Source organism: Cryptomeria japonica, chromosome 10 (assembly GCF_030272615.1).
Source record: "Cryptomeria japonica chromosome 10, Sugi_1.0, whole genome shotgun sequence".
In the NCBI taxonomy this organism is placed as follows: Eukaryota; Viridiplantae; Streptophyta; class Pinopsida; order Cupressales; family Cupressaceae; genus Cryptomeria; species Cryptomeria japonica.
In genome coordinates this window covers 682,375,859-682,402,812 of record NC_081414.1, presented here as the reverse complement: position 1 = coordinate 682,402,812, position 26,954 = coordinate 682,375,859, and positions in this window count along the sequence as shown.

Here is a 26,954-nt window from a genome sequence, read left to right as displayed (position 1 = left end):
AGTTAGTTGCTGCTACAACATATTCTGATTTTGCTGTTGATAAAGATGTACAACTTTGTTTCTTACTCAACCAAGAAACTAATCTCTTTCCAAGAAAGAATGCTCTGCCGGTGGTGCTTTTTCTATCATCCACATCTCTTTCCCAATTTGCATCTATGTATGCACATAGATCAAAATTTTCATCTCTAGGATACCATAATCCAAGATTTGCAGTGCCTTGTAAGTACTGGAAAATCCTTTTTACTGTTGATTCATGATTTTCTCTAGGATTACTTTGAAATCTAGAAACAATACATACTGCATTCATAATATCAAGTCTAGTTTGTGTCAAATACAGTAAACCTCCTATCATATATTTGTATCTAGTTGGATTAACAAGTGTAGATTCATCCCTTTGTGATAATTTTTCATTTGTAGTCATAGGTGTGCTTACCAGTTTAGAGTTCTACATCCCAAATTTCTTTAGTAACACTTTCAAGTACTTGGATTGACTCAAAACTATACCTTTGTTAGTCTGTGAAATCTGCAATCCTAAAAAGAATTTTATTTCTCCAATCATAGACATTTCAAATTCTTGCTGCATTTTAATAGAAAATTCTTTACATAATCCATCTTCTCCTCCAAAGATTATATCATCAACGAATACTTCTATAATCAAGATGTCATCATTAGTTATTTTGTAGTATAAATTGTTGTCTGTATTTCCTTTAGTAAAACCAATCTTTAAAAGATACTTATCCAACCTTGCATACCAAGCTCTTGGGGCTTGTTTCAATCCATACAGAGTTTTTCTTAACCTGCAAACCATATCATTGTCATCTGTCAAAGAAAATCCACCAGGTTTTTCAATATAGACTTCCTCTTCAAGATCTCCATTCAAGAATGCACATTTAATATCCATTTGATAAACTTTGTAGTTCTTGTGAGCTGCAAAGGCCAAGAATAATCTGACTGCCTCAATTCTAGCTATCGATGCAAAGGTTTCATTGTAATCAACTCCTTCTTTCTGAGAATATCCCTTACACACTAGTCTTGCTTTATTTCTGACAACCTTACCATCTTCATTAAGTTTGTTTCTAAATACCCATTTGGTTCCAATTACATTTTTATCTTTAGGTCGGGGAACTAATGTCCAAGTATTATTTTTCTCAATTTGTTCTAATTCTTCTTCTATAGCTTTAATCCAAAATTTATTTTCACATGCCTCATTAATAGCTGATGGTTCAATTTGAGAAATAAGGCATACCTCTTCATTTGTCAATCTTCCTCTTGTCATAACTCACTTAAATTTGTTTCCAATTATTTGATCTTTAGAATGATTCAATTTTTCATATCAAGGTGTCTTAGTTTGTTGTTGTTCTTCAATTACTATGGAATCCTCTGATGGTGTCGGGGTAACTGGATCTTCATTCTATACCAGTGGATTTAGTGTAGGTTCATTTGTCACAATTTCTATTGCCGATTCAGAGTCTATATACCTTGAAGTTCCTCTAAATTATTCATCAATCTTTACATTTGTACTCTCAACAATTTTCTGCAATCTCTTATTAAAACATCTATATGCCTTGCTTTTAGATGAATAACCAAGAAATATTCCTTCATCAATTCTAGGATCAAATTTGCCAATATACTCATCTCTTCTAATGTAACATTTACTTCCAAAAATTTTGAAATACTTAAGAGTAGGAGTATTACCAATCCATAGTTCATGAGGGGTCTTACCGGTTTCACCTTTGATCTGAACTTTGTTGAATGTATAGACTGATGTGCTGACTGCTTCTCTCCAATATACATGTGGTAAATTTGCTTCAGATAACATACTTCTTGTTGCATCCAAGATAGTTCTATTTTTCCTTTCAATAACTCCATTCTGTTGTGGTGTCTGAGGTGTTGATATCTATCTTCTAATTCCATTCACTTCATAGAATGTATTAAAGTCCTTAGATGTGAATTTTCCTCCTTGATCTGATCTTAAACATTTGATTTTCTTACCGGTTTCATTTTCAACCATTGCTTTGAACAGTTTGAACTTTCCAAGTGCTTATGATTTTTCTCTGAGAAAAGTAACCCAACACATTCTAGAATAATCATCAATAATTAGCATGAAATATCGATCACCTTGTAAGCTTTTAGTTCTAGCTGGACCACATAAATCAGTGTGAATCAAATCAAGAGCATTATTGGATTTTTCTAGAATACTTTTGAAACTAGCTCTAACTTGTTTTCCAAATTGACATTCCTTACATATTGTATTATGAGGTTTCACAATTTTAGATAGATCTCTAACTGCCTTAGAAGTACTGATCTTTACCATGCAGTCAAAGTTTACATGACATGGTCTCTAATGCCATAACCAACTTTCATCTATATGTGCAATCAAGCATGCCTTGTCACTATTATTCAAATGAAATATATTACCTCTAGTCTGATTACTGGTTGCAATTTCCAAACTAGTTCTATTCATGATTTTGCATTTTCCATTCTTAAATTGTAACTGAAATCTTTTCTCAACCAATTGACCAACACTTAAAAGATTATGCTTTAATCCTTCAACATAGTAGACATTGTTAGTGTTATGCTTACCATCAAGAGATATTGTACCCTTACCTTTGATTGAACAGGCTTTGTCATCTCCAAATCTTACTAAACCTCTATTGTATTCTTGAAAGTTCAAGAATTTACCTTTGTCTCCTGTCATATGATGTGAGCATCCTGAGTCAATGATCCATTCATCCTTTACTTCAACTTTAGCTGCTAGGGCTTGTTCTACCAGTTGAGCAGTAGGTGCCAGTTGATCTTCTGTTATAGCAACAAAAACCCATCCATTGTCTAACAGATCCTCATCAGAATCATCAGTCACACCTTCATCAACAATGTAACAAGATTTTTCTTTGTTCTTCTTAAATCTGTATCTCTGATATTCAAGATTGGTCTTGTATGTTCTTCTAGCTTCTTCTCTTAGTCTAGCATGTCTATCAAGGCATCTCGAAGCCATATGACCAATCTTACTGTAGTTAAAACATTTAAAGGGTGCTTTACCTTCATACTTACTTCCAGCTGGACCTTTTGGCATTTTCCTTGCAAATAGTGCTTCAAGTTCTCTTGCATAAAAGGCTTTCCAATCTGATTTGTCAAATGATGGAGCAGATGATGTTGATGCTCTAAAGGCCAAATATGTCTTTATAGTAGTAATAGGACCAAATTCCTCAATTTCAAAAGCTGAAAGTTTTCCAATCAATGTATCCCTAGTTACTGATGTATTAGGCATTGTTCTTAACTCATTTATAGCAATAACCTTCATTGTATATGCCAGTGGCAATCCTCTTAAGATTTTTGAACAATTTCATCCTCACTCAAGGTTCCTCCACAACATTTAATACCCAAAACAATTTCATTTACTCTTTCCATAAAAGCAGAAATCCTTTCATCTTCTTCCATTTTCAAATGTTCATACTTGACTCAGAAGCTTTCAAGTTTTGCAATCTTGACTATGGAATCTCCTTCATTCAGTGTTTCCAAATGATCCCAAATAGCTTTTGTAGTAGACCTATCTGATAATCCCATAATTTGTTGATCTGATAAAGTGCTCAAAAGTGCTTCTCTTTCTTTGCAATCATTCTCCTCATCTTTAGCTAAGGTAGTTGGAGCAGTCTGACCAGCTACAATAGTAGTATAGCCATTCTTTGAAACTTCCCAGATGTCTTTACCAATGCAATTAAGATGTGTCTCCATCTTGATTTTCCATATCCCATAGTTGGTTCCATCAAGTTTAGGATTGTCCTTCCTAAAATAATTAGTAGTCATTGGATCTCCTCAAGTTGTTAAACTTCTGCAAAAGAGGACTAGGCTCTGATACCAATTGTTAGGTCTCAGAGACAACTGAGAGGGAGGGGGGGTGAATTAGTTGTCTAATAAATTCAAACCAAAACAACTTAACCAACTTAATGTTTAATATCAGTAAACCAGTTAAGTATGTCGATTGACAGTGTTAACAGTTAATTGTTATACCGGTAAAGATTAATACATGAAACATAAACATAAAGTTATCCACAACACATAACACCAATATTTGTACGTGGAACCCCTGCAAGGGGAAAAACCACGATGGGAAACCTTACCCACAATCAGATGATACTACTGCAGATAGTAACTGTACATAAATGGGGTCTGCACATGCAGAAAGGCCAACAACCTAGAGCTCACTACTCAAACACAAAATGTGAGTCACACTGACTACAGTTGGATAGATAAATCCAATAAGAATGTACTACACAAAATAGCATCTTCATATGCTGGATTCAGTACCAGTGTAATGTTGATATGCTTCTACAAAAAACCTAGCTTCACCTTCAAATGATGTCTTCATGTATACCTCTACTTAATCTCTCATATACCTTCTCACAATTCTTTTTTTGCATTTCACATTCGATCTTACAAATAAGATCTTACATTTATACCATAACCTAAGACCAATTTTAGTAGGTTGGCTCTACAAGATATTACAATAAAGAATTTTACAAATAATATAATATTCGATGCAATAACCAATTAAACATACCAGCTTAATGTATTTTAGAACAATAATAAATCATCTCCATAGTGTGCCATGCTGATCTGGAAAAGATAAGCCTGTCGGTGTAACCCTAGGTAACCCTGGACCTATTTGCCGGTAAAAGCAAATATGCAAATATGAATATACCAATGATTAATTCTTCAAAATAAAGTGTCCAAATGATGTCTTCGACATTACCAAGTGTCTTCCATATCATTCCAAGTGCCGGTGATCATTATATCCTGCTGATGAACTATATACTAGTAACTATGCAATAGTTACTTGCTTGCCAGTGAATGCTGTTGGATCTCCAAAGTGCTAGTGTTTTAGTAGGTGTTGACATCAATGTCAAAACCATACCAAAATACCAACAGATTTTGTTTGTTATTGTAGACGTATAAAAATGACCATATTCCTAAATTAATATTTTATGTTCATTTCTCTATTTAATTAAATCCAATTTAATTAAATTAGCCGCATTCCTCTATTTAATTAAGTAAATTACTCAATTTATTTAAATTAAATTCACTATACCCATTTAATGAATAAATCATTTTATTCAATTAAACCCCCCTATCCACTTTTAATTAAATTCAAATTTAATTAAATAAGTTATCCTAAATTGAATAAATCTAATTTATTTAATTTCCCCAAATTGCAACCAAATTGAATTAAATTAACTTTATTTCAATAAAATCCTATTATCCCTCCATCCACTTGCATTTTCCTACATCTCCCACTTGCATCCTAAATCCTATTCCTAATTCCTTCTAAACTCTTCTAATCATTTCTAATTAGCCTAACCCATCTTCTCAACTTTGTCACATCCCTAAGCAAGGGGAGGTCACTTCTCAAATTCCTCAAAGTCTTTGATAACCATTAAAGGCTTCAAGCCTTCAACCACTTAATTCCTCAAAGTCTTTGATAACCATTAAAGGCTCTAAACCTTCAACCACTTAATTCCCCAAAGTCTTCATAACCATTAATGGTTAACTCAAACCCTCTTACATGGTTAAAAAATTTCTTTTAACTCAACATTTATCCAACCCAAGGGTCTCATCAGGCCTTTAATGCTTTGACCATGATTATCTCTTAATCATTTGTACAAAGGTTTATCCTTGGATTAACTCTTAATCCAATGGGTAATCCTAACTTAAGCTTAACCCTTATCTTTAGATAACCATAAGGTCTTCTCAGACATTTAATGTCTCCAACCCCTTCTCCCAACCCAACCCTATGTTGACACTTGTCACCATTGCATTGGTGCAAATTGCAAATATGGATCCCCAACTTTCAAACTCAACCCTTGATCAACCCTTTCAATCCTGACCATCCATTACCCTATTTTTGCTATAAATAGAGCTCTCATTTCTCCATTTTCACATAGAGATCCTTCAAATTTGTAGTATCATACTTATGCTCAAATACATTCAAGCTTTCATATATCATTTTTATGCTCATCATTTTAGCCTCTTTGAAATCAGGAATTAGTCTAAATATGCATGTTTAGAATACTTTTTTTATCATTTAGTTCAATCATAGACTAAATATATCATGTTAGGATAGTATTTATACTAACCTTGTCATCTTATAATCTAGTTTATTGCATTTCTAGAATCATGCATAGCTTAGGATGCATTTCATTCCAAAACTATCAAAGCATTCCTCGTTCTTACATTTGCCATCCCTAAACCATTTTGCTCAGTGATCTGAGAGGAAAAACATTGGTTTGAGGGACATTGTAAGATAGAGAACCATGGGACCAACCTTGGGAAGTTGAGTGATACTTCATTACTCCATAGCTTGCACCAAGAAGTCCTGTGTGTGTGTGTGGACAAGTCTTTTGGAATATTTTCACATATTGAGTTCTATCGACCCGCTTTTCCCGCATACATTTCTGGCACCCATTGTGGGGCCCAACCCCATATATCAAATTGGTTTTTAAAATTAACCACTTTTGCAGGTCCGCGGGAAATAAGAATTAGCGCGTGGGAAACATTCCCTAGCGCATGTGGTTAATAGTCTAACGCATCCCACTTACTATTTAGTGTGTGGGGTCTCTACTTTGGCACGTGAAGTCCTTTCTTTAGCGCATGACTTCCACTAATCTTTTCCTATAGGTATCAACGCGGAAGAAAAAAAGAGTAGCGCATTTGAAAAATAGTTTGGCGCATCAGGTCTGTTAGATAGTGCATCCAGTTCACTATCTAGCGCATGGAGTCCATCGTGAAGTGCATGAAGTCCATCTTTTAGCGCATCAAATGAATAATTTTCTTGTAGGTCTCAGCGCAAAAAAAAAATAGAGCAGCACTTCCGATGCACAGAGTAGCGCATCCAGCAAACAGTGTAGCGCATTTAGACATAATTTTAGTGCATCAAGGTTATATTGTGGTGCGTACAGTCCTCTCTATAGCACATCATAGACAGAAGGCAAAAATTAAAATTGTAACCGAAATTAAATTTAGACTTGTAGAAGTCCACCAAAATCCAGATTTTTCTAACTATTTGATTGGAATTTTGCAGGAGTCTAACAATTTCTTGCAGGTAGAGCTGGAAATTTTCTTTTATCGATTTCTTTTGTTGACCACCAAAGATCGAAATTTTGCTTTGTTGACCAAATTATTTTCCTAGATTAGAAAATCATCTCTATAAAGGGTTAAAAGAACATCATGCTTGTTGGAGCAACATCTCCAAATAGAAGTTAGCAAATCATTGTCGTAAAGGCTAAAAAGAACAACTTGATTGCCCTATCTCGAAAGTGGAAGGAATATGCTCTCTCCTTAACTAGGTGATCAAAAATCAAGACCACTCTTAAAAGCTTTCTTTACTTCAAGCAATAAAACCTTTAACAGACCTACCTTCTTGAGGAGTTGAAATCAACTCTTAAAGCCATTTATGGCCGGTGTGAAGGGAACGACCTAAGTGGAGAACGACTTTGACGCCAAGAATTCCAACCCACTATAATCAAACATGGAAAGTGACAAAAGTCCTTTTCAACAATTGCGCGCAACGATTAGCCTTCCCCCAGTATCCTTGAGATACGTAAAGCCTTTTTTCTAAAGGTTGGGAAGCCTCCTGAGGGAGTTTATCACTGACGACCGAACGGGAAGCCTAATTACGAACCATTGAAATAGAAGCTTTGAACCGAGTCAGTAACCAGACATTTATAACATCATAGTGCAAGGGTGGGGAAGAATCCGCCCCCAAAATTACTCACAATATATCTCCCAAGATAACTACTCAACTATGAAGCGATTCACTTTGGGTTAATTTCTGGGAAAAGGCAAAAAAATGGGCACCCTCTAGGGGGTGACACGGCTGTTTGAGCTGACGGAGTATTGAGACTAGTGGGCTATGATGTTGTTTATGACCCTTGAATAAAGAGTCTTTCTGAAGTGTATTATTCGTATCAAAACCTGTTAAAACATTGGGTATTTGAACACATCCTCGCAGAACATACACTTTTTGTTAGATTAGGCAAAATGGTTGTACTTTTTGTGCTGTGCTTACATTTACTACTTCAGAAAATCATCCATCGAACTTGAAAATTTCACAACAAAAATTGGGAAGCCTCCTGAGGGAGTTTATCACTGACGGCCGAACAGGAAGCCTGATTACGAACCATAGAAATAGAAGCTTTGAACTGAGTCAGTAACCAGACATTTATAACATCATAGTGCAAGGGTGGGGAAGAATCCGCCCCCAAGATTACTCACCATATATCTCCCAAGATAACTACTCAACTGTGAAGTGATTCACTTTGGGTTAATTTCTGGCAAAAGGTAAAAAAACGAGCGCCCTCTAGGGGATGACATAGTTGTTTGAGCTGACGGAGTATCGAGACTAGTGGGCTATGATGTTGTTTATGACCCTTGACTAAAGAGTCTTTCTGAAGTGTATTATTCATATCAAAACCTATTAAAACATTGGGGATTTGAACACATCCTCGCAGAACATACACTTTTTGTTAGATTAGGCAAAATGGTTTTACTTTTGTGTCGTGCTTGCATTTACTATTTTAGAAAATCATCCATCGAACTGGAAAATTTCACAACAAAAGTTCAAAATTTGAAAAAAATCAACCAAAGGAAAAATCAGGGTAGTTTAGCGCATAAGAGCAACCTCTTAGCACGTGTAGACTTTTTGTTAGTGCATCCAAACATCAAAGTAGCGCGTCGGTTCTAAACAGTAGCGTTTCATCTCAAAACAAAATAGTGTGAAATCATTTAGCGCATCAAAGAAAAAGTCTAGCACGTGGAAGCATCAGCTTAGCGCGTAGAGGCTAAACATTAGCACATCGGGTTCACAGGTTAGTGTGTTGCAGGCCCAGGGTAGCACATAGATTTTTCATAACAAATAGAAAATAAATTTGAACATTCAAAACTTTAGCGCATGTCTGGGGGCAGCCTAGCGCGTGTGGTCCTTGTTTTAGCACGTGGGGTAAATTTTGTAGTGCATATAGTCTCTATTTTAGCGTGTGATCCAAAACACAAAAACAGAGGGCAAAACAGTCAGGAATTTTAAAAAATTTTGAAAACATTTTTTGAAGCCTTCTCCATCAAACATCATTTTTCAAATAGAGTAGTGAAAACAAACTATTAAGACTATTTCTTGAGCTAAATTTGTGTCAAAACAAACGTTGTAAAATCCTAAACGAATCGCATGATAAAACATGTCTATCTTATCCTAATCGGGAAACTTCATCATTAGTATCAACAAAATCCTTTACCATCTTACAGATTTTATCTCACAAAAACACTTGTTTAAAATTTTCAAGTTGTCAAATCAAGTTTCCATATCGGGAAGCTTTTATCCATATCATTTGACACACTTTGTCGTGAAGGGGCATCTAAACCTTCACTTTGATAGAGTAAGATTTGAAATTTTTCAAACAAGATCAACTGAATCCAAACAAATCAAAGGAAACCATTGATCACTCATGCATGACTAATCCTCATATTCTAAAAAGAAAGAACCTTTATCATAACATCATGTTGAAGAAACAACAACCTAGTTTTTCCAAATTCATCAAGAGAAACAAGTTCTTATATATCAATCGCCAACTCTTCAAATCTCATTGGGTATTCCTTCATCACGTCAAACGTTATATCCAAAACAAATCCAACAAATTTGACAAAGAACCCTTGAAGACAAGAGTATACTGTCAAAAGTCTGCTTTTAATCAAATCATAAACCACGGCAGAAAAATCAATCCAGCATTCTTGCCCGATGAGTGTATCACTTATAATATACCTCGACTAGAACCACCCACCCCTGAGCAACATATCAACGAGGCTTTTGTCCCTTTCATTACTGAAAGTTTCTACTAAAATGTCTGTTACTCGCTCTCAAAGAAACCAACAAAGAGAGACACACACTGAGTCTAGTATGAATCGAAGATTGTCAAATCCTTTTGAAGTTCCACCCTTAGAAGAACCTGAAATTTCTGAAGCACTTCTTCAAGAATGTCAGGAAAACCCCTCATTCCAAAAGCTTGTAGAAAGGCTCATGGAAAATGACAAAGAAAAATACCTACTCATGCTTACAAGTAAAGGCGTTAAACTTCCCGAAGATCTAGACTCAAACATCTTTAAAACTGGATCTCGACAATATGCATATCAAGAGCAACAAAGAGAAGAAGAAACCTGTAACTTTGAACAACACATACTTGAGCAACACATTTCAGAACAACGCATACCAAAAATGCGTATACCCGAACTAGAAACACTAGAGCAAAATATACCATTTACCATACCTTTTCAGCTGAGAACAAATACAAGGGAAGAACTTTTCCCTCGACAAAACAACATACCTTTGGCTGCCCTTACTCAACAAATGCAAATGTTACAAAGGCAAATACAGGATATGCAACAAGGGACAACAGTGCGGTACTCTTTAAATGAAATCTGTCCTTATCCATTTGACAGAAGATTAAACATGATCCCTTTTCCTCCAAACTCAGACGTTCCTAAATTTGATAAATGTGATGGGAAAAGTGATCCCCGAGATCATGTTCAAGAATTTTGCACAATGAGCTTTGAATTTGCTCATGATGACACCTATTTGATGAGATTATTCCCAAGAAGCTTGGGAGGGCAAACCATGGAATGGTTATCCAAAATTACACCACCTGTCAGATCATTTGATGAATTGGTTAACAAATTCATAACCCAATATTCCTATAACATCCAACATGCCATAACCATGCTAGATGTTTGCAACACCAAACAAAAGAACAATGAAACATTCATGGTATTCCTTCAACATTGGCGATGTATGGTATCCAGATATCCTCAAGATATTCCCGAGAAGGAGAAAATGGAAATCTTCATCGATAACTTAAATAGTGAAATGAGTTATAGACTAAAACTTCAATGCATACCATCTTTTGCTAAATTAATTGAGAATGGCATTCAAGTAGAGGAAGCATGTGTCAAAAAGGGGACACTCAAATTCTACAAGGAAGGAACAAATTCATCAAACTACAATAACCAAAACAACACCAACCTTGACAAATCTCGATTTTGGACTCGAAACAAAAATGAAGGCAACAATGAATCATATGATCCCAAATCTAAGCAACCAGTGCTCGCATTATCCGGAAATCCTCAAAACATGAAAAATCCTAAAACTGCTAATCCAAATGCTCACACATATGCACCAAACACCAATCATGGACAACTCAACAAAAACAACACCAATGATACTCAAAGCAAAAAAATGAATCTAGGACCTAACAACAATTCACGCAACAACACAAACAATTTCCAAAAGCGTATCTTCACACCACTAAGGCAATCACTAGAATCAGCATTCAGAGAACTTTTGGCACACAAGATTCTTTCTTTGTCTCCAATCAGCAACTATGAACCCCAAATCAAACCACCTTGGTGGAATGATTCACACTATTGTGATTACCATCATAACAAGGGTCATCAGACAAACGATTTCATGAGGTTAAAACACATGGTGCAAGATATGATTGATCAAGGTGACTTAACAATAGATGGTCTCAAAACAAATAGTGATCATGGAGCCTTTAAAAATCCTCTTCCAAATTACAAAGATGGAGCTTCAACCTCAGATAATACACGCGGAGCTCGTGTCAACCATATCTATAACAACACCATAAATCACATATCATCTGAAGATCATCAAGTAAATGTCATCACCATCCGAGATAAGCGTGATCATGAATCTGTAAATGTAACAACCCGAACTCAGAAATATGTCTTGAAAGGACATACTGTACCTACAACTATCACACCAAAAATCCAATATGACTTGGTTAGCCAGCTACGTAAAACTCCAGCACAGATATCCATACTAGAATTGCTGAAACTATCACCAAAGCACAAAGACATATTAGAACAAGTGCTATTGGAAACCAATGTACCTCAAAATTTGGATACAGACAGATTTCAAGCCATGGTCGCCCATATGACTGGACCTCATAACCTCACCTTCTCAGAACATGACGATGCCTCCTTAATCCATCCGCATAATACTCCTCTCCATATCGAAGTCATTGTTTGCAAACACCGAGTAAAAAGAGTCTTAATAGATGGAGGAGCTGGACTTAATATATGTACTTTTAAGCTTATCCGTGCATTAGGCTTCTCAGAAGAATCTATTGATCCCTACAAAAAGATCACCATAAAGGCATATGATGATGAGGAAAGGTCCTCTAAAGGAACTGTGATATTACCCATTCAAGTAGGACCAGTGCAAAAAGCTACTATATGTCAGGTCTTAGATATTGATCTCACCTACAATATTTTATTAGGGTGACCCTGGATACATGAAATGCAAGTAGTACCTTCTACGTATCACCAGTGTGTTAAATTTCCTTATGATTGACAAGAGGTCTCCATATCTGCTGATCACAATCCATTTCAACTTGGTAGCCCAAGACAGTTTGGTTCCTCATATTAGAGAAAAGTAGCGATCTTCAACATCAGATCAACAAACAGCAAAATCCAACTCCTTATGGGGAGACTTCAAACAAAAAATGCAAATCAAAGACCAAGGTATGGGAGAATACTCTTTGGAGCCTTTATGTTTGGCCAAATTACCAACATCACCTAGATCTCATGGATTTCCTACTACATCAACACATCTGGTCACTCAACCCATCACCAAATTTGATGGTACCTTCATCCAATTGGGCACTCTAGCACATGAATCAGAAGACAACGATATTCTTAGCTGGTTATACAAAGATGAGAAAGAAGATAATAGAGCAGCTGCTCTGGATATTGTTCTACCTACACACCTATATGGAAAATGATACTTAATCATGCAGCAAATGGGATATGATGGTAAAGGACCTATTGGGAAACGCAAGGAAGGAGTCACTGAAACTATAAATCTTCCTTCACAGTCCAATAGAAGCAAAGCAGGCTTGGGTTGCGAGCTCACCTTTTTATTAAAAAGGCCACCCCACCTAACTACAAAACCTCAATGGAAAGTAAAAATGAAGTACAAAGAAGAATCCTGGCAGGAAGCACTCTTTGAATCAGCAGAAACAATCCGCAAGGCACGGGAACGTCAGGATCAGAAGTTACATCAAGAAAAGTTTCTAAAACACAAAAGGGCCATGTCTGCAGCAGTAGCTCATATTCAAACACCCATATCTCAAGAACAAATAAAATCATCTCCGGATACCTTTGTTTCTCCTCAAAGAAGCACAGTCTATGAACAAATACAGAAAATAGAAGACGGATCTGACACAGAATCAACAAAAACTATCAAAATGGTATCTATCATCAATGATTTGTTTTCACCATACAACATACCAGTTTACAACACTGATAGAATATGGGATGATTCCTCAGAGACTAATTCCAAGGAATATGAATGGGGTACCTGCTTCAGTGCTACTACAGATATCCCTAATGATACTGATTCTATATCTCTTTCTCAAGAAGAACATAGCGCAAGAGATAGACCTCTTGAATTTGGACCACAGAATATATATGATGCCATGGAAAGCAAAGAGAAACATTATGAACAAGTCTATGTAGAAGATAATACCATCGAAGACCTCGACGAAATCCTAGACTTCTTTAAAACCAAGAATAATCACAATGAAGACTCTGTCCTAACACTCACAGTAGCCAAACTTGATCCACCTAATGATTCCTTATCGCTTGTCTTTCTTGACCTTATCGACTGGGATGAACCTGAAATCCATGATATGCCAATTTTCCCAGATGATAAATCTATTATCCATTACCTATGTACCGTAAATCTGGAAACAGGCTCTACCAGTGAACAAAGTAACGATGTCTGCAAACTAGGGAGTGCCAAGTCTTTCAGTCGCAAAAATGAACCAAATAAAGGATCTGATGCTGAAAACCACTCAATGGCAGCTCTAGATCACAAAAAAGTAAAAATAAAGGACGCATCTGAGGGTAAAAACCTTTTTAAGGCACCTAACGATGGGAGACTTGACACTCTTCCTGAGCACTTTCATGAGCTATCATCCATATTAATTGAGCCCACTCAATCAATCAACATTGGTACCACAGAAGCAGTCAGAAACCTACACCTTGCAGAATCTCTGATAGAGGAAGAAAGATCAGCATTCATCATTTTCTTTAAAGAATAGCAAATTAACTTTGCTTGGTCATATGCTGATATGCCTGGAGTGGATCCACACTTAATCATGCATCACTTGTCCATCTCTTTAGGAGTTAAACCAGTCAAGCAAAAGCTATGAAAGATGAATCCATAGGTGGCACTCATGGTCAAAATGGAACTAAAGAAATTATTAGACATCGGATTCATCCGACCCATTGACTATGCAGAATGGATTTCCAACATCATTCCAGTATCAAAACTAGATGGTAGTATCAGAATATGCACTGACTTCAGAGACATCAACAAAGCTTGTCCAAAGGATGACTTTCCTCTACCCAGTATCGACATAATTGTAGATCTTACAGTAGGTCATGCAATGCTCTCACTAATGGATGGTTTCTTAGGCTATAATCAAATCAAAATAGCCCCAGAAGATCAAGATAAAACTACGTTCACCTATCCTTGGGGAATGTACTATTGGAATGTTATGCCTTTTGGCTTAAAGAATGCAGGGGCCACCTATCAAAGAGCAATGACAACAATATTCCATGACATGATGCATACATTTATGGAAGACTATGTGGATGATTTACTCACTAAATCCTTCACTAGAGTAGAAAATCTCAGCATCCTAACAAAGATCTTTGATCGATTGGAGAAATTCCAAGTCAGGCTCAACCCTAAGAAGTGTGTCTTTGGGGTTACATCAGGCAAGTTACTAGGCTACATTGTCTCAGCTAAAGTTATTGAAGTAGATCCAGCAAAGGTACAAGCCATTATGGACATGCCACCACCAAAGAATATCAGTCAACTCAGATCTCTACAAAGATGACTTCAATCAATCAGGCGATTCAGCGCTTAGCTAGCAGATAAAAGTCTACCATTTAACCATTTACTACACAAAAATGTACCATTAAAATGGAAGACCAAGTGTACAGAATCTTTTTACCAAATCAAACAGTACCTGATGAATCCACCAGTTCTGGTACCACCAGTCGCCGGAAAGCCTCTTATCCTATATATCTCAACAACAGATATATCGTTGGGGGCACTATTGGCACAAGAAGATCAACAAGGGAAGGAACGTGCCATATATTATATCAGTAGGACATTGAATGGCTATGAACTCAACTATACATTCATTGAAAAGGCTTGTCTAACAGTGGTCTTCGCATCTCAGAAGTTCCAACATTATATGCTAGCACACACCATTAAGCTAGTCGCAAAAATTGATCCTCTCAAATATCTACTCAGCAAGGCAGCTCTTATAGGCCGATTGGCTAAATGGGTCATGATTCTCAGTAAATTCGACATCCAATACAAAGAAAGATGAGCCACCAAAGGACAAGCAATTACAGATCAGCTGGCTGAAGCACCGCTACCAGGCAAACACACCATGGAGATTGAATTTCCAAACAAGGACGTTCTTGCTCTTTCTACCAAACACTGGACCCTATACTTTGACGGATCCTATACACAACATGGTTTAGGAGCTGGCATTTTGTTCATCACTCCTGAAGGACACACTATACCAAGATCATATAGGCTTATGTTTCCATGCACAAATAATGTGGCTGAATATGAGGCACTGGTTATAGGCATCAAAATGGTCGTAGAATGGAAAATCATAGAGTTAAAGGTCTATGGAGACTCACAACTAGTCATCCATCAAATCAACAACGACTATCAGACAAAGGATGACAAGCTACTACCCTACAAGCAAATGGTGGATGACTTCAAACAGTATTTTGTGCACATCACCTGCAAGCAAATACCGAGATTGAACAATAAAGCAGTCGATGCAATGGCTACTATCGCTTCATTACTACAAATTCCAGAGCAATAGAGTTGTTACGAGTTCCTGGTAGAGCAACTGTTCTCCCCCACCTATGACCACTCTGAATCCCAGGTTATCTATGCCTTGACTGGTTCAAATTCTCCATTATATGGACCAATATATGACTACCTCAAGCACAATATATTACCAATTGACCAATCACGTAACCAAAAATGTAACTTTATCCGACAAGCTGCCCGTTACACCCTTACCGCCGATACTTTGTATCGTCGAGGTCTCGATGGTACTCTTCTTCATTGCCTTGATCGTAATGATTCCGATTCTGCTTTACATGAGCTTCATGAAGGTATTTGTGGCACACATTCAAGTGGTACTACTCTTGCCAAAAAGCTTCTAAGGATGGGATACTACTGGCCTACAATGGAGAAAAACTCATATCACTTCGCTAAGAAATGTCCTAACTGCCAGATCCATGGTAATCTAATACATGCACCAGCACAGGAACTGCAGCCATTTACAACATCTTAGCCCTTTTGTTAGTGGGAACTGGACTTAGTAGGAAAAATTCATCCTTCATCTTCAAATGGACACAAGTTCATTATAACAGCAATAGAATACTTTACCAAATGGATAGAAGCAGTTCCCATGACCACAATGACAAGGAAACAAATTGCCTCTTTTATCCTCAATTATCTGATCTACAGATATGGTATTCCAAGTTCAATCATCACAGATAATGGATGGCCTTTCAAAAATCAAGATGTCCAAGAACTATGTGAAAAATTCAAAATCCAACATAGGTTCTCTACACCATACTACCCACAGGGAAATGGTCAAGCGGAAGCGTCTAACAAAACAATACTGAAAATCCTCAAGAAAATAGTGAATGATGCAGACAAAGATTGGCATGTACAACTCAATCCAGCACTTTGGGCATACAGAACGAGCATCCGCACACCTACAGGAGCAACACCATACTCATTGGTATATGGATCAGAAGCCATTTTACCCCTAGAAGTAGAAATCCCATCTCTCAGAGTCTCTTTGAAAGGCTTAATCCCAGATGAAGAGTATCGAGTTAACCGATTGCAAGAACTTGAACTATTAGATGAAAGACATCAGCATGCTTATACTCATCTCAAAGCATATCAGCAACTCATGTGCAGGAGCTACAATCACAAGGTCATTCCCCGTAACTTCAAAGTTGGTGACCTAGTCCTCAAAGAAAATCCAAGAAATCAGCAAGATCGGGAAAAGAAAGGGAAATTTGAACCTAACTAGTTGGGTCCCTATGTTATCATATCAGTCTATGGTTCAGGTGCCTATCAGCTAACAAATTCAGAAGGAGATGTGCTCGATGAACCAACTAACAACATCCATCTGAAGAAATACTACACTTAAGTAGTCTAGTGCACGCAAAAAGCCAAAAAAAAAAAGAAAAAAGTACAATAAAAACAAATGGTGAAAACCTGGTAAACAGGTGCTCTTGTGAAAGAATGGCTCCTCTATCTATATCCATACCATTTTATCTGTACAAACCCTATTGGCCATCACCCGACACTTAGCAAATATCCATTCAGGACATACTTAGCGTAGTCACTATCCCGGTTTATCCATATATATCCTCTTACCACAAAAACACCATGGCTTGGCAATCATTGTACATATTCACATCAAGAGGGACACTCAGCTAGGGGCATTCAAATTGTCTCAATATTGCAAACATTCAAGGCATCAAGGCTATTTGCAAAACTCAAAAGCATGACATCCAACAACCAAAACTAAACTTCATCGCAAAACAAAACATAACAATTCACAGAAATACCAAGGATGGATGATTTTCTGAAATACTAAATGTGGCATTATTGCATATAAATCTTAACTAGTTTTGCATTTTGAACTTTTTGAATTATTGGATTCTCTTCCTTTTCTCACTAAAAAGCTTCAAAGCTAGAGATCATGAGGAACTTCCAATATTTTCTTAGTCTTCTATCTAGGAGGCGATCACTTGTATTGTGTGAATACTTGCCTTGAGACGTGATACGTTGAATATCACTGAAAGCCTGATTCCACTTCACGCATACAAATGATTCAATCTTGTCTGTTTACGCAATATGCACTCAGGTCATCTTGGTTTAATTATACCTTGATGCTTGTGCTATCTTTCAAAATCAAACATCATGTAAATTTTTCTCAGGTCATTATGGTTCAATTATACTATTATGCTTGTATAAATTTTTAACATTTCCTAAAAACAAATCAATGCTCAATGATGATATCTACAAAGAAAGCAAACAAATGGCTATATCGGATGGCAAATACAGAATGAGGATGCTACCAAAAACATAGTTGCATATCATTTTAACATAGTTGCATATCATTTTACAATTAGTTGCATATCATTTTAACATAGTTGCATATCATTTTACATTTAGTTGCATATCAAATCATACATCTCATTTTCAAGATACATCTCACAACATATAAAAACATACATCCTGCATCATACATTATATCATATATTTAAAGCATTGCATCATCATAAAAAAATAACTCACATAACATGCATCCACATAAACAAACCACACGATCAACGAAAATGGTGCCGTAGATATATATATATCTCAAAAATGATCAAAAGGTAAAAAATATATCAACACTGTGTCCAGTACAAAGAATAACAATGATCAAAAATATAACAGAGACCACGTCTCTCAAGTATGACTATCCCTTGACAGAGATGGTCTAGCTCCAGATGCACCCACCCCTGGATCCTCAGGAGGGTCCTGTCTCGGTGGCCCTATGACACCTCGACTCTCAGATCGCGACCTAATATCTCAAGATCGACTGGATCTCGACTGTGCAAAGCTCTGTACTCGCCGGTCCCTGGGTACCGCCGCCTCATAGTGCCGCCAATAGTACTCTACCTCTTGAGCTCTCAATGCTATCTCTCTTAGGGTGTCTCTCATCGGACCACCCGCTGCTACTCTCTGCATGTTGGATACCAGCTCCTCCGCTCTATCTCGGTATCCCGCTTAGTGGTCAACTGAGAAATCTGCCGCTAATATGTCAAAATCTATGCTTGCAGCTGCTGTACAGTCACTTGTAGGGTTCGGATCTCGCATCCTCAATATGTGTAGGGACCCGAACCTGTAATGGTACCTGTGCAGGGGCAACTCCTCCTACCCTACCTGTCCTTGGTGCTGGAGGTGGGAGCACATCCATCCTCCTCCTTTGTGTTGGTCGCCTCGCCTCATCAACATCCCCCACTATAGCTAACACCTCAGCCACTCTGCCCTCTCTACCGGCTCCAATAGCCAATCCACCTCTCCCCTGTCTATCATCCCCTATCTCACTGCTCTCTCCACACCCCTATCTCCTCTCCTAGCTCTACCTCCCCGCCTCCCTCTGGCTCCTCTCCCTCATCCATCTCCTCCATCCTCTTCATCATCATCATTATCTCCCTCTCCCTCCTCCTCATCGGAATCAAAAGTTGGCCTCATCTCCTCAGGATTAGATATCTTGGCTACTGCCAGCGCAGCAAACAATCTGGCAAACTCATTGGTCATGCCCACATCCTGAATCTCTGGGGCATAATTCCATATCTACCCTGCCAAAACAACAAACTCCTCCACCGCCACTGTGCTATCAATGGTCGGACCCCAATCACCTACATCCTACCGCTGCCGTGCATATAGGCATGCTCCCTGTGGAATACCCTTATGGCGCAGTGCCTCTGTCCCACCCTCCTTCGATTGCTCATATGGTAGTAGTGCACCTACTACAGGAATCCGAAGGATCCTATAACAGTCCTCTGGTGTGACTATCATCTCTCTGGTCGCAAAATGAAAGGTGTTTGTGTCGCTATGCCACCTCTCGGCCAATGCTGTCAGTAGCCCCTGGTTCACAGTGAACTGAGGCATATCCAAAAGGGAGGTCAACCCACATCTCTCAATGATGTCAAGATCAGCCTGAGACAACAACGGTATCAATGTCCACGGTCTCAGAAATCTCTCTCGCGACTGAACCACACCTAATCGCTCCTATCAACAAGCAAAACAAATCCAATATCAGTTTCCACATTAAAACAAAGATATCAAAATCAAACTCACATCAACAATATGAAACAATGTGCTCATCTACATCAAGTTCAAAATCCTATCATTTCATATCAACTTGTAACACAACTCAAGTTATCAAAAACCATATCAAAACTTGTAACACAACTCAAGTCTCCACAATCACATAAACTTGTAAAACAACTCAAGTTTCCCACCAATATTAGCTTGTAACACAACTCAAGTTTCCAACCCATACCAGCTTGTAACACAAATCAGGCTTCACACATTGAACTTGAAACAGGGTACGCAAATAAATCATATTTTGATCAAAACACCACATTGATATCAATACATAACTTGAAATATCGCACATCAAAACAAGTTATATCAACACTCATATTGGACAAATCCATAAAATCATGACAGCAGACACAACAAATTTACAAAACACCTCATCTTGCAAAAAATTTTCCAGATGCGCTAAAACAGACTCCCACTACGTTAAACTTTACCCACGCGCTAGGCTATCTTTCCTACATGCTAATGTATTTACCCTATGTGCTAGACTACCTCTACGTGCTAACCTTTCCCCCCATGCGCCACCTAATCTACTCTGTGCGCTAAACCCTACCCATGCGCTAATCTATCCCTCCCAGGCGCTACCTGTTTCACCCTATGCGCTAGGTTAGCCCTACGCGCTAAACCCCCTTACCCATGCGAACCCCTGTGACCCCTATGCGCTAGGTTTACCCTACGCACTAACCTGCTGACCTAACGCGCCACCTGACTATCCCCATGCGCTATTCTGAGTCTATGCGCTAACCTATATTTCCTATGCGCTACCCTATTTTATTTTGGATGCACCCCTAAAATAGACTTGATGCACTACTTAAAAGTTTGTATGCGCTAATCTATGACTTTGACGCGCTAAAATGCTAAAACCGAGTTTTAAAAATCAAAAAATGACTAAAAATGACCAAATCAAAAATCAAAAGAGGGTCAAAAATGTTGACTTGCTGGTGGTCCATACGCTACAGGTCTCCAGTACCTCCGAACGCACTCGAAATGGTGTCTGGAATATGGAATAGGCAATTTCTCTTCAGACCAAATTCTCTTTCTCCAAAGTCAACAAGGCACAAATGAATCAAATCAAAGCTATTTTCCCCTTTTATAGGAGGAAAATAAAATTAGGGTTAGCCAAACGGACCTGTAATACGATCGTGGTCTCCCTTATACCCTAAAACTTGTAACTTATTGGGAGATGAATCAATTTACCCACTTTTCACATAGACGAAATCCTACACATCACACGCAACTCATCAAATCAAATAAAAAATTTTCAAAAAATAAAAATAAAAATTGATTCATCTCCCAAGGGGGCATCACCATCAAAATATCGAATCTGGGGCATCACACATCAAATCAAATCTGGGGCACGACTTGCAAATCAAAAGAGCGACACAAAAATTGCATTTGATCATAAATCATGATAACGCATCATTTTCTTTGAAATAACATGTGCACACACGTCACTTCAAAGAGGGGCAAAATGTAGACGTATAAAAATGACCATATTCCTAAATGAATATTTTATGTTCATTTCTCTATTTAATTAAATCCAATTTAATTAAATTACCCGCATTCCTCTATTTAATTAAGTAAATTACTCAATTTATTTAAATTAAATTCACTATACCCATTTAATGAATAAATCATTTTATTCAATTAAACCCCTCTATCCACTTTTAATTAAATTCAAATTTAATTAAATAAGTTATCCTAAATTGAATAAATCTAATTTATTTAATTTCCCCAAATTGCAACCAAATTGAATTAAATTAACTTTATTTCAATAAAATCCTATTATCCCTCCATCCACTTGCATTTTCCTACATCTCCTACTTGCATCCTAAATCCTATTCCTAATTCCTTCTAGACTCTTCTAATCACTTCTAATTAGCCTAACCCATCTTCTAAACTTTGTCACATCCCTAAGCAAGGGGAGGTCACTTCTCAAATTCCTCAAAGTCTTTGATAACCATTAAAGGCTTCAAGCCTTCAACCACTTAATTCCTCAAAGTCTTTGATAACCATTAAAGGCTCTAAACCTTCAACCACTTAATTCCCCAAAGTCTTCATAACCATTAATGGTTAACTCAAACCCTCTTACATGGTTAAAGAATTTCTTTTAACTCAACCTTTATCCAACCCAAGGGTCTCATCAGGCCTTTAATGCTTTGACCATGATTATCTCTTAATCATTTGCACAAAGGTTTATCCTTGGATTAACTCTTAATCCAATGGGTAATCCTAACTTAAGCTTAACCCTTATCTCTAGATAACCATAAGGTCTTCTCAGGCATTTAATGTCTCCAACCCTATGTTGACACTTGTCACCATTTCATTGGTGCAAATTGCAAACATGGATCCCCAACTTTCAAACTCAACCCTTGATCAACCCTTTCAATCCTGACCATCCATTGCCCTATTTTTGCTATAAATAGAGCTCTCATTCCTCCATTTTCACATAGAGATCCTTCAAATTTGTAGTATCATACTTATGCTCAAATACATTCAAGCTTTCATATATCATTTTTATGCTCATCATTTTAGCCTCTTTGAAATCAGGAATTAGTCTAAATATGCATGTTTAGAATACTTTCTTTATCATTTAGTTCAATCATAGACTAAATATATCATGTTAGGATAGTATTTATACTAACCTTGTCGTCTTATAATCTAGTTTATTGCATTTCTAGAATCATGCATAGCTCAGGATGCATTTCATTCTAAAATCTATCAAAGCATCCCTCGTTCTTACATTTGCCATCCCTAAACCATTTTGCTCAGTGATCTGAGAGCAAAAACATTGGTTTGAGGGACATTGTAAGATAGAGAACCATGGGACCAAACTTGGGAAGCTGAGTGATACTTCATTACTCCATAGCTTGCACCAAGAAGTCCTATGTGTGTGTGTGTGCACAAGTCTTTTGGAATATTTTCACATATTGAGTTCTATCGACCCGCTTTTCCCGCATACAGTTATTAGTGTAATGGATTTTCTCATAGGAGTTTTGAATGTAGGAGAAGTCAACCGGTGTCCTCCAATAGTTTTAAATATTCATAATTTAATGTCATTATAAAGTGTTATAATTGTCGGAATCTTGGGCACATTGAAAAACATTGCAAACTCTAGACAACCAAGCCAAAGAAGTCAGTACCGAATCAGGAACCGATAGTTAAACTGTAACATGAAATTGTAGTAGACAAGAAGAAGGAAGACAAATCAGTTTGGGTTGAAAAAGACAAGAATAAGGCATAATCAAGTCTGATTGTGCAGACTGTCATGCATGCAGAAAGAAGGAACTTATGGGTTGTAGACAGTGGTTGTTCCAATCACATGACTGGTGACAAAAAGAATTTTATTAAACTTTAAGATTGGAATGGAGGCTTAGTAAGATTTGGAGACAACTCCTCCATCAAGATAAAAGGAAAATGTACTCTGAATATAGATGGAAAATTGAACACCCATGATATATATATTATATGGAAGGTTTAAAACAAAATTTACTAAGTATAAATCAAATGTAAGATAAAGGTTACAAATTCACTTTTGACTCTACCAGTTGCTAGATAAGAAAAGAGAGTATCAGTTAGATTATAGCAGAAGGAAAAAGAACAGATGTAAATGTGTATAATCTGAAGGAATATTTTGAGTCCCAATGAATGATGGGACAAATGGATGAGAGTTGGTTGTGGCATAGGAGATTAGGCCACATAAATTTTGATAATCTAGCTGCAGTGAGCAAAAAGGGCTCTGTGAGAAATATACCACCAATCACCAAACTGGTAAGCACATTTTTTGATGAATGTGTAAGAGGAAAGCAAACTAATGTGAGCTTAAAGACTAAGGAACATAATACTTCAAGGCCACTAGAATTAGTGCATACTGATCTATGTGGGCCAACCAGAACAAGAGATCTAGCTAATGAAAGATACTTCATGCTCCTCATTGATGATTTTTCAAGAATGGCATGGGTCACTTTCCTACAGAATAAATCTCAAGCCTTTGAAAGATTCAACATTTTCCAGAAGATGGTTGAGAGGGAAAGTGGATGCAAGCTGAAATGTCTAAGATCAAACCGGGGTGGAAAGTTCACATCAAATGAGTTTGAAGATTACTGTGAAAGACATGGAATCAAAAGACAATATTTAGCTCCAAGAACACCACAACAAAATGGTGTTGTAGAAAGGAAGAACAAGATAGTCAAGGAGATGGCTAGAACTATGTTGAATGAGCCAAACTTACTGGCTATGTATTTGAAGGAAGTGGTTTATACTGCAGAATATACTTTGAACCGGGTTCAACTAGGTACAAACAATGGGATGACACCTTATGTGCTATGGTATGACCGAAAGCCATCGGTTAAGTACTTCAAAGTGTTTGGAAGTAAATTATTTATCAAGAGAGATGTGGATGGCTTAGGTAGCTTTGATTCCACGAGTGATGAAGGTATCTTCTTGGGCTACTCAACTCATAGAAAAGCCTACAAATGCTATAACAAAAGACTAAGAAGAGTCATTGAGAATGTGCATGTAAGAGTTGATGAAGATATACTTAAAGGAAGAAATACTCAAGTCAACTAGTATGATGATTCTGGTGATGAAGGTGAAGAAGCTCAATCAAAAAATGAACTGGAAGAAGCATCCAATAAGGTCCCTAACCGGTATGTGTAGAAAAACCACCTAGAAGAACAGATTTTAGGTAACAAGAGTGATGGTGTGCAAACTAGAAGAAGACTTGCCAGGAATGATGAACATGTCAATTTCTTCCTCATGACTGAAATGGAACCTAAAATATTTAATGAGGCCAACAAAAGTCAGAAATGGATGGATGTAATGGAAGAAGAGTTGCACCAAATTGAGAAGAACAAAACTTGGGAGTTAGTTCCTAGTGTTGGTATTATGGATGTGTTGCATTTGTTTTCTCATTGATGTCAACACTTATCCTTTTGGAGATCTTTGGTTATGTTGAACCAACACATTATGTTCTCCGACAAGTTCAGTGACTTATGCACAGTCACCGGTATATCACTCACCAGCAGGTTATATTGTTCACCGACATTGAGGATGACTTGTTATCATCTGGGGATCACTTGGTTATGTCAAAGACATGATTTGGACACTTGGTTTTGGTATTTTTGTTATTGGTCTAATCGCGTTGACATATTTGTTGTTACTGGCAAATTGGTCTAGGTTATGGACTGGTATGCATTATCTATTCCAGATCAGCATGTCACATTATGGAGATAATTTAATTAATTGGATATTGTTGTAATTGTATTGAGCTGACATGATGCATCACATCTTGACTTATTTGTAATTAGTTTATTGTAATATTTTTGGTAAAGCCAACCCACACGTTTGGTCCTCGGTTTTGGTATATATGTAAGATCTCATTTGTGAGATGAAAAAGAAGGAGGAAGATTATTGGAATATGCACACTCCAATGAGACATTGTATGTGATTGAAGGTTTCGTCATTGATGGCAACCTTGAAATCCTATGGCATTGACAAAAGCAGTAAATTGGTATCAGCAGATCACACTCTACACCAGCACTCAGGACACCGACACCGGCACCAACACAAAGAAAGAAAGTATACCGGCATAGAGGCTGACTGGATTTTGTTATATTAAATTTTTTTTATTATTGTAAAAACTTTGTAAGCTGACTTGGCAAATTATAAAATGACTCTTATATATAAAAGAGATCAGTGTAGACATTTGAAGAGTGATATGAAAAGCAATAAGGAAAAATATTAGGCAGACCTATTATGTGAAATATAGGCTAAAGGGTTTATGTAAGAAGCAAAGCAACAACCGACACTGGATCAGGCATTATAGATGCTATTGTAAAGTAGTACAAGATATTGGATTTGTATAATCCTCATTGTAAGTTAGTGAGACTTCCCATTCAGCAGTGAGCTCTAGGCAGTTGGCCTTCCTGCATGTGCAGACCCCTATTGTAAGTAATATTCTCTTATTGGCCAGTGAGTGAATATTGTGGGTCACAAATCCCACCGAGGTTTTTTCCACACTGGGTTTCCTCATTAAAACCTTATGTTATGGTGTGTTTTTCATGTGGATGTTCTTAATTCTGTTTATTGGATTATTTCTTGCATACCAGTACACTATTATAATATGTTCTGCATGTTTTAAGTCAAGAAATTATAATCACCGATTAGATACTGATTCACCCCCCCCCCCTCTTAGTATATGTGGGATTCCTAACAATTGTAATTAGATCCTGGTCCTCTATTTTCAGAAGCCTAACAGCTTGAGAAAATCTTGAGACCGGTAAAGATGGAAAATCTAATGAAGCAACTTGAAGGAGCTCTTTTAGACTATGATGCAGAGAAATTGAAAAATATCAAACTAGAAGATGATTTAAGGGCAGCTCAGGATATCATTCAGGCACTTCAAGAGAATCTTACTGTTGCAAGAAATAAGAGAAGAGAACTTTGTGAAAAATTGCAAAATGAGAATGATGAAAAGGAATAACTTAATGATATGATAAGCAAGTTGAAACAAGAGAACATGACAACAAAGAATGAAATGCAGGATATGACTATGAGATTTTGCAAAGAGATTGAGGATAGGAAGAAGAATGAAGAATAATTAACCAGAAGACTAAGTGATGTATCAAATGAGAACACAAGACTTAGCTATGAAAATGACATGTTGAAGACAGATTTGATGCATACTCAGAATGACTCAAATGAACTGAGGAGACAAAAAGAAGTCTTAGAAAGAGAACTAGAAACTACAAATCAACATAAAGAAAAATTCAAGAAAAGCTCAGAGGAACTTGACACCTTGCTGAAGAATCAAAAACCTAAAGGTGACACTTCTGGAATTGGCTTTGAAGTTGGTGAAAGCTCCGGTACTGCAAATACT